At 39.8% G+C, this 9,173-nt stretch overlaps 1 pseudogene; it reads right to left on the bottom strand.

The window, feature by feature from the left end:
• Positions 1 to 4,502: 4,502 nt before the first annotated feature.
• On the bottom strand, positions 4,503 to 5,141 carry LOC103262654 (annotated as a pseudogene).
• Positions 5,142 to 9,173: the final 4,032 nt, after the last annotated feature.

Genomic DNA, 9,173 nt, shown 5'->3' with positions numbered 1-9,173 from the left:
GGAATGTTATTTGAGATGCGTTTTTGGATTCGATTTGCTAGAATCTTGTTGAGGATTTTTGCATCTATGTTCATAAGGGATAGTGGCCTGTTGTTCTCTTTCTTTGTTGGATCTTTACCCGGTTTGGGTATCAGTGTAATGTTAGCTTCGTAAAATTATTTGGGGAGAATTCCATCTTTCTCAATTGCCTGGAATACTTTCAATAGGATTGGTATCAGCTCCTCCTTGTACATTTTGAAGAATTCTGCTAGAAAGACATCCGGTCTAGGGCTTTTTTTTGTACATATCCTCTAAAAGTTACCACCATCTAGTGGTCTTAGCAACAAACAAGCCAAGAACCCTATAAACATTCAGACAATGAGTCTTATTCATAAAGCCAAAAGTGATAGTTTTAGTCCAAAGTTCTGAATTACATTTCATTTTCTTGAAATGTCTCAAGAAAGTTTCTAAGTGTACATTTCTTCATGTAGCAGTAGTTTTCCTTCTGGGGCTTCTAGGACCTTCAGAGCTTTGTAATCGCCTCTCTTGTCCAGGTGTCTTCGTTACTTTTCTCTTATCCTGCAGTGTTTATTTCTAAAGAAAACTCAAAAGAAGCTTTTAGTGATGTTTTCCCAGGCCCCCAAGGTTGCTCTCTGTATTTAGTTAATTTACCATAAAAGTATCAAATTAGTATATTATGAATTCAGTGAAAACCCACTCTATAAACATTAACTTAGAGTTTTAACTATTGAATTAAGTAAAAACCTTCACAATTAATCTTCATCCTAAATCTGTGAGAACAGTGTTATAAATTACCTAAATAACTCCTAGATAAGTGTTAGAATTTATAATGAATTCATAATGAACTTACTATAAACTTGTGCTTCTAAAAAACCTTATGTCTAAACACTAAACTGCATAATCCTAAATCAAATAAGGAGTGAATATACTTATATCATATTACTCAAGCAATATCTCGTAACTTATAACCAAGTGAAAGAAAGCATTCTTGATGTACTTCGGAGTTTAACCCTTGCATATGTTAGAAAAGGTCAAACGGCATAGTGGGAAATGGAAAAATAAATCATGACATTCTCAGGTTAGCTGTGAGTACTTTGCATAAACATACTATTTTCTTCTTCCATGACTGCACAGAATTCTTCGGCTGTACCAAACAGCAAAGGTGGAAGACAGAAGGGTCTCAGCTTCCCGGGTTCACCCTGCAGCCCGGGGTCTATGGCCCACCAGGACCCTGTCAATCAGGTGGGTCTCCCAGATTGGCTCCCGAAAGAAAAGATTAATAAAATCAACAAGACTTTCTAACCAAGCTAACTAGGAAAAAAGAGAGGACATCTATTACTAATTTCAGAAATAAAAGAGGGGTCATTACTACAGATCTTACAGACATTAAAAGGATAATAAAGAAATACTATGAAGAACACTTTGCCCATGAATTCAATAACTTAAATGAAATGTACTAATTCCTTGAAAGACAGAATCTGTCAAAACTCACACAAGAAGAAATAGACAATCTGAATAGACTTGTATCTATTAAAGAAATTGAATCAGTATTTAATAACCTTCCAAAACAGAAAGCACCAGGCCCAGATGAGTTCACTGGGAAGTTCTACCAAACATTTCAGAAAGAAATAATACCAATTATCTACAATCTCTTTTAGAGCATAGAGGAAGAGAGAATACTCCTGAGCTCATTCTATGAGGCTAACATCACCAGAATACCAAAACTAGGAAAAGACACTACAAGAAAATTACCTGCAGACCAATATCTCCCATGAACATAGATGGAAAAGTTGTCAACAATATATAAAAGAATTATGCACAATCAAGTGGGATTTAATCCAGGTATACAAGACAGGTTTAGCATTCAAAAATTGATTAATATAATCCACCCCATCAACAGGCTAATGAAGAAAAATTGCATGTTCATATCAAGAGATGCAGAAAAGACATTTTACAAAATTCAATACCCATTCATTATTTTTTCAAAACCTCTCAATAAACTCTTACTACACAATCAAGCAATTGAACTCCTTGGTTTTTACCCAAAGAAGTTGTAAACATATCTACACACAAGCCTACACACAGAAGTTATAGAAGCTTTATTTATAGTTGTTAAAACTATAACATGTCTTTTAGTAATGAATGGATAAAGGATAAGTTGTGGCATATCTAGGTAATAGAATAGTTTTCTGTGCTCAAAAGAAATAGGCTATCCAGCCATGGAAAGACATGGAAGAAACATAAATGCATATTAAGTATAAGAAGCGAGTCTGAAAGAGTTACATACTGTATGATACCAACTCTATAACATTCTAGAAAAGTAAAAAATATGGAGACACTTAAAAGATCAGTGGTTGCAGAGGTGGGGGAGCAGGGAGGGAGTGATGAATAGGTGGAGCACAGATAATTTTTAGGGCAGTAAAACTCCTCCATGTGGTATCATTATGGCAAATATGTCAATATAATTCATCCAAATCCTTGGAGTGTACAATACCAAAAGTAAGCCCTAATGTAAACTATGGGCTTTGGGTGATAATGATGTGTTAATATAGGTTCATCAACTGTAACAAATACATCAATCACTCTGGTGGGAGTTGACAATGGGGGAGGCCATGAATGGGTGGGTGTAGGGAGAGTATGGGAAATCTCTGTACCTTATGCTCAAGTTTGCTGTGAATCTAAAACTATTCTAAAAAATAAAGTTTATTAAAATTATCATCATCAGCAACATCATCATCCAAGGTAATACTTAGCTGAGAGATATATAGGGCAGGCAGATAGGGAGTTATAAAGCAAATGTGGTAAAATGTCAACATTGAGGACTCTGGCTAAAAGTATACAGGAATTCTTCATATTTACCTTTCAGTTTTCCTATAAATTTGAAATTATCAAAATTCAAAGTTAAAAAAACTTAATGGCCCAGAGAGGAAGAGAGTGAATTACCTACAGGAAAATCAGAGTAGGTACTGTTTAGAAAACTTGGGTTGAGGAGGAGGAAGGGGGAATATTGAGGAAGTAATGACCAATATTCACTATAGACATAATTTAAAATGATGCTTTAGAGCTGTATTTGTAGACATGCAAAATGTTTATGACATAATAGGAAAAAAATTTAGATTACCATTATAGATAACACAATTTTTGGAGAAAAACAAACCCACTAAGCATGGGAACTCCACCTGTAATCCCAGCACTTTGGGAGGCAGAGGCTGGAGGATTGACTGAGTCCATTAGTTCAAGATCAGCCTGGGTAAAATGACAAGACCTCATTTCTACAGTAAATCAAAAAATTAGCCAGGCATGAGGGCTCACGCCTGTAGTTCCAGCTACTTGGAAGGCTGAAACAGAAGGATTGCCTGAGACCACTGCACTGCGGTGGCCATAAGTGTGCTCCAGCCTGGTTGACAAAGTGAGATTCCGACTCAAAAAAAAAAAAAAAAAAAAAGAAAACAAAACAAAATCCAAGTGCATATTCAAGGGGGAACCCTCCCCCACAAAACCCCAGAATTACCTTTAGGAGGGCAGGTCCCTTGTAGTACACTCAGAATTTGTTCTTCTGGATCAAAGTGGATCAACCAGTTTTTTGTTTTTTGTTTTTGTTTTTTTTTGTTTTGAGTTGGAGTCTCACTCTATCGCCCAGACTGGAGTGCAGTGGCTGCTCCCGGCCACCGCAGCCTCGACCTGCTGGGCTCTGGCGATCCTTCCGCCTCAGCCTTCCAAGTAGCTGGAACTACAGGCACACGCTACCACACCCGGCTAATTTTTTGATTAATTGTAGCTATGAGGTCTCACCAAGTTGCCAGGTGGGTCTCGAACCCATGGGCTCAGGCAATCCATTCATCTCAGCCTCCCAAGGTGCGGGATTACAGGCTGAGCCACCGAGCCTGGCTGGATCAACCAGTTTTTATCCAAAGTTTTGAGAAATTTGCATCATGATTTGCGGAAATGTCCCCAGTTGTGGCAAACAGGTGACTGGTTCTTCCATCATGACAACACATTGGCCCACACTGTGCTGAGTGTTCAGCAGTTTTTAACCAAAACGCCCTACGCTCCTGTTCACCTGATCTCACCCCAAGCAACTTTATTTTGTTTCCTTGATGAAAAAAGTCCTCAGAGAAAAACGTTTGGCCAATGTGGAAGAGGTGAAACAAAAAATGGAAGAAGCACTAAAAGATATCAAAATTGACGTGTTCAAACACCATTTTGAGTAGTGGAAAAAGCATCTTGATAGGTGTATTGCATCAAAGGAAGAGTACTTTGAAGGTGACTGAAGTTTAAACATTCAAGAATACACAATTTTTAATTAATTCTGGCTTTTAGGGGGTCCCCCCTCATATATGTATGAGAGAGAGAGAAAGAAAGAGAATGGCACGCATCAAGATGCTAAGTTTGCTAAGAAGGCTTCTAGCAACAAGTGACTTTTATCTTTATTCCTTTTTTTTTTTTTTAAGCAGGAAGTCAGATTTATTGATGGGGATGAAGAGCCAGCAGAGTGAAAGTCTTCACGAGTACAGGGCCCGCCACTTGTCCAGAGGGCCATGATTGGGGATGTATTTGACCCCACAGTCATCTGGGATGAGCCGCTTCTCAGCCACCGTGTCTTCAAATTAATGTGCGTTAAACTTAGTGAGGCCCCACTTCTTTGAGATATGCATCTTCTGGCGGCCCGGAACTTGACCTTGGCCTGTGTAGAGCCTCAATCACGTGCTCTTTGTTCTGCAGCTTGGTGCGGATTGACATGATGATTTAGCCAATGTGCACCCTGACCACGGTGCCCTGGGGCTTTCCAAAGGCACCTCACATTCCTGTCTGGAGCCTGTCAGCCCCAGCACAGGATACCTTGTAGATGCGGATCATGTGGAAGGGGTGGAGTCTCACTCGGATATGAAAGCCATCTTTGCCACAGCTTTTTACCATGTACATGTTGGCACAAATACGGGCAGCCTCCAAGGCTTCAGAGGACAGCTGTTAATATTCATCCGGCACCGTAGGCCACAAAGTGGGAACTCTTCTACTTTTGCCTTCTTCCGCCCCAGGTTAAAGATGCAAATCTTGGCTTCAGGGACACCTCGGCAAAAGCGAGATTTTGAGTACGACTTGTTCTTACAATACCGGTAACACTGGGTGGGGCGGCGGCCCATGGCGACACCAGGATCTTTGGTGGCGCGCAGAAAGAAAACAGTATCTTTATTCTTTTAAATGTCTCTAAAAAAAAAAAAAAGCGATCAGCACATTTATAATCAGCAGAAAATCAATAAAATTGTTTTTTTCAAAAAATTAAAAAAAAATTTATTTGAGTCAGAGTCTCATTCTGTCACTCAGGTTGGAGAACACTGGCATGGTTACAGCTCACTGCAGCCTCAACCGCCTGGGAAGCTGGGACTACAGGCATACACCACCAACCCTGGCTAATTTTTTGATTTGATTTTACTTTTTTTGGAGAGACGAGGTCTCACTATGTTGCCCAGGCAGTGCTTGAACTCCTGGGCTCAAGCAAACCTCCCGCTTCAGCCTTCCAAAGTGCTGGGATTACAGGTGTGAGCCATGCTCCTGATCCAAAAATTTTTTTTCAAAAGAATAAAATTCTCATTTAGATTGGTCAGCAATCTTTTTTCTTTTTGGGTCCGAGAATCAATCCGCCACCCAGGCTGGAGTGCAGTGGCACAGTCACTGCCACTGCAGCCTCAGGCGATCCTTCCGCCTCAGCCTTCCAAGTAGCTGAAACAACAGATGCATGCCACCACTCCCGGCTAATTTCTGTCATTTATTATAGAGACGAAGTCTCACCAAGTTGCCCAGGCTGGTCTTGATCCCCTGGGCTGAGGCAATCCTCTTACCTTGGCCTTCCAGTGTTGGGATTACAGGCTGAGCCACAGCGCCTGGCCCTTTTTTTGTTTAAGGGCCATACAGTAAATGTTTCCAGCTTTAAGGGTCATAGAGTTTCTGTTGCAGCTACTTAATCCTGCCACTGTAGCAGAAGGCAGCTTTAATATAAAAACAAATGGACATGACTGTGTTCTATTAAAATTTTACTTACAAAAACAGGAGGCTTTGTGGCTTTCCTGCAGTAATCTGTTGACCCCTGATTTACATGGCCTCTTTTTTCCCTAAAGCATGGCTTACTGGGAAGGAATGTTCTCATTCCAGTGGAGCTTCCTGTGGGGCTCTGTGGACTAACTGGCTGTCTGGGCATTCCACTGGCCCAGTGTAATTAGCTGTATTGCTAAGCAGACCAAATGCAATGCATTGAAAACATTAAAACAAAACATGGTTGTAAACAAATAACAAGCACCTCATCTAGAGGCATGTAAGTGATAAAACACATTTTATGTAGATTGTCTGCCAGAGAGCTGAATCCTAACATTTGGAAAGGGATTCCTTCTCCTGTGCCCCAGAGGACTCTGGCAGCTCCCTGGCAGTGGGAGTGATTAAAGGCCTTAGAGGTGTGCTGGGGAGATGGGGATGAGTTTGCCCTCTGGGGCAAAATGAGTCATAAAATTAGTTGGCGAGTGTACTGTCTTTTGCCATTACCTTGAAGAGATGGTGTATGATTAGTTTCTTCTTCCTTTAATGCGGAATGTATTTTCCACTGAACTATCTGGCTTGGAATATTCTTTATAGGCAAGTTTTAAATTATAAATAATTTCTTCAATAGACTCAGAGTTATTCAGATTTTATAGTTCTTGTGTCCATTTTGGGTACATTTTCAATTTTGTTAGATAACACTATTAAATTATTATTATTATTTTTATTATATCTGCAACGACTACAGAATCTTGGCTGGTGTCCATGTCCACATTCTTTACTTTGACAAATAGTACCTTCTTTATTTTTTTAAATCAGTTTTACTGGGGGATTATCAATTTTATTCTTTTTAAAAAAATGAACTTTGGTTTTTGTTAGGTCTGTGGGATAGGTCGGTTTTGAAGGTCAGATGCAAAGAACTGTACAGAAATTAGATTGGAAAATATAGTTTATTTAGAAAGGAGAGACAGAGAGAGAGAGAGAGAGAGAGAGAGAGAGAGAGAGAGAGAGAGAGAGAGAGAGAGAGATTGAGATTGATTCACCCCCAGAGTTTAATGGAAGCATGGCAGGCCAAGAGCTTAAGAAAAGCATGGCGGCCACTACTTGAGGTTGAATGCTTTTTAAACCTTTCCTTTGATGGGGGCAGGTCATTAAGGTGATTGGGTGGTGGTCTGTTTTACATCATCACATGGGGGCAGTTAAGCACAGGAACTGATGTCATGGTGATGGACAGCAGGCAGATATGTGGGTTAGTCACTGAAATGTTGTGGTGGTGATGGCGTCTGTCTCTCACCTACCAATAATCGGATGGATGGTCGTGCCAACAACACAGATGAGAGGGACCGGTCTGACAGCTGAAAGACAAATTCTTTAGAAGATATTAATCTCAATGTCTGTGACTCACCCAGTAGTTCAGGAGAAGATTATTGGGAAAAGATTATTGTCATGTATAAGCCCAAGGAGACCAGAGAAGTTCTGTTTTGGACTCTGTCCTTTGTTTTATTTAAAATAATTTATTTTTTGGATTTTATTAATTCATGCTTTTAACCATTTACTTCTTTCTACTTTCAATAGATTTATCTGCTATTCTTTTTATAACTTCTTGGGATAAATTCTTAGATCATTGCTTTTTAGTCTTTTTTTTTTCTTGAGTCAGTGTCTCATTCTCTCACCAGACAGGAGTGCAGTGGCAAGATCACAGCTCACTGTAGCCTCGACCTCCTGGGCTCAGGCAATCCTTCTGCCTTAGCTCCCAAGTAGCTAGGACTACAGTCAGGCCCCACCATGCCAGACCAATTGTTTTGATTTTTCATAGAAAGGAGGTCTGGGGAATAACTATGCCATCTGTCATGCAGCTATCCAAGACTATGCTTCTATTTGTAAGTTCCCTTAATTAGTCACCCAGAACTGACAGACTGGATTTGTCTGCCTCCTCCTTTGGCATTTGGAGGTCACTTTGTATATACAGCCCTTTCGTGGAACAGTGTCAGTGTTCCCAGGTGCTCTCAGAGAACAGAGTTAGGTAGTATATGTATGTATACTAATCCATGTATACACATATGTTCTCTAACTGCTTCTCAGTGTATCCATCTGTGCATAAAATGTATACATGAGTTCATATTGGGGCTTCCGGCTCTAATGGTTTTGGTAACTTTTGATTGAACATACTGAGCAGGAAAAATTATAGCCTCTGGATGGCCATCCTCTGGAGAGGATTCACCCTTTCCTCTCTTCTGACTGGCAGCTAGATTAGGTACTGATAACCTGCTTCACTAAATGACTGACTTTGACATTGCATTTTAGATGTTTTTAGAATTGGTCATACAGGTTTCATCCTTTCTCCTAGGATATAGCTATATAATGTTTACATTGAGGATGTGGGATGTTTATTAGGGCACTGCCTACGTGGCATATTCTGTACTCCAGTTTTAAGTCCCTATCACAATGAGTCTGCCGAGAGTTCCACTTAACCTTCCAGCATTCTCTGAATAGATTTCTTGGTCCTTTGCCCTGCCAGTTCGAGAATCAGCAAATGCCAGAAATCAACCCAAGTGTCAGGCCCAACTCTGCATTTCTCCTCCCTCTTACTCTAGATTCCTCACTACTGTTGGAATTTTACAATTTTGCAACTCATTTCTAAGACCGAGTGAGCAACTAGATTTGGAAAACTGGGTGGGTGAGGAGTTCTTTTTATCTGGATGGCAAGGTGTAATTCATCAGGATAGGGAATTCAGGAGGAAGAAATTATAGGTCTGTATCAAATTCATGAACTTATCTCTAGGACATCAGATACAAATGTACAGTAAGCTCCTAAAATTTATTCTCAGAAAAGATAGCTAAACTTTTAGAAATAGATTTAGAGATAATTCCTATTTTTCTTCTTTACTTTGTCATTTCCCCAAAGAACAGATGATAAATGGTCGTTTTCTCCCTACTCACTTCTCAACCTACCATATCAATGCCTTTTAACCCCTCTATACTTCTGAACCTCATTTTATTTCCAAACTTTTAAAATGGTTTTCCCTTTTTGCTCTCCCCCTCTAGTCTCTTCTAAAGCAGGAAGATGATCCTGTCATTCCTTGATTCCAAAACTAATAACTTCCCATTACTTTGAAAACAAAATGCAGAAATAGAAGATCTAGTACAAC

This window comes from Carlito syrichta, unplaced genomic scaffold, assembly GCF_000164805.1.
Source record: "Carlito syrichta isolate Samal-C Ts95f unplaced genomic scaffold, Tarsius_syrichta-2.0.1 Scaffold304583, whole genome shotgun sequence".
Classification (NCBI taxonomy): Eukaryota; Metazoa; Chordata; class Mammalia; order Primates; family Tarsiidae; genus Carlito; species Carlito syrichta.
This window is presented reverse-complemented; position numbering and strand designations above follow the sequence as displayed.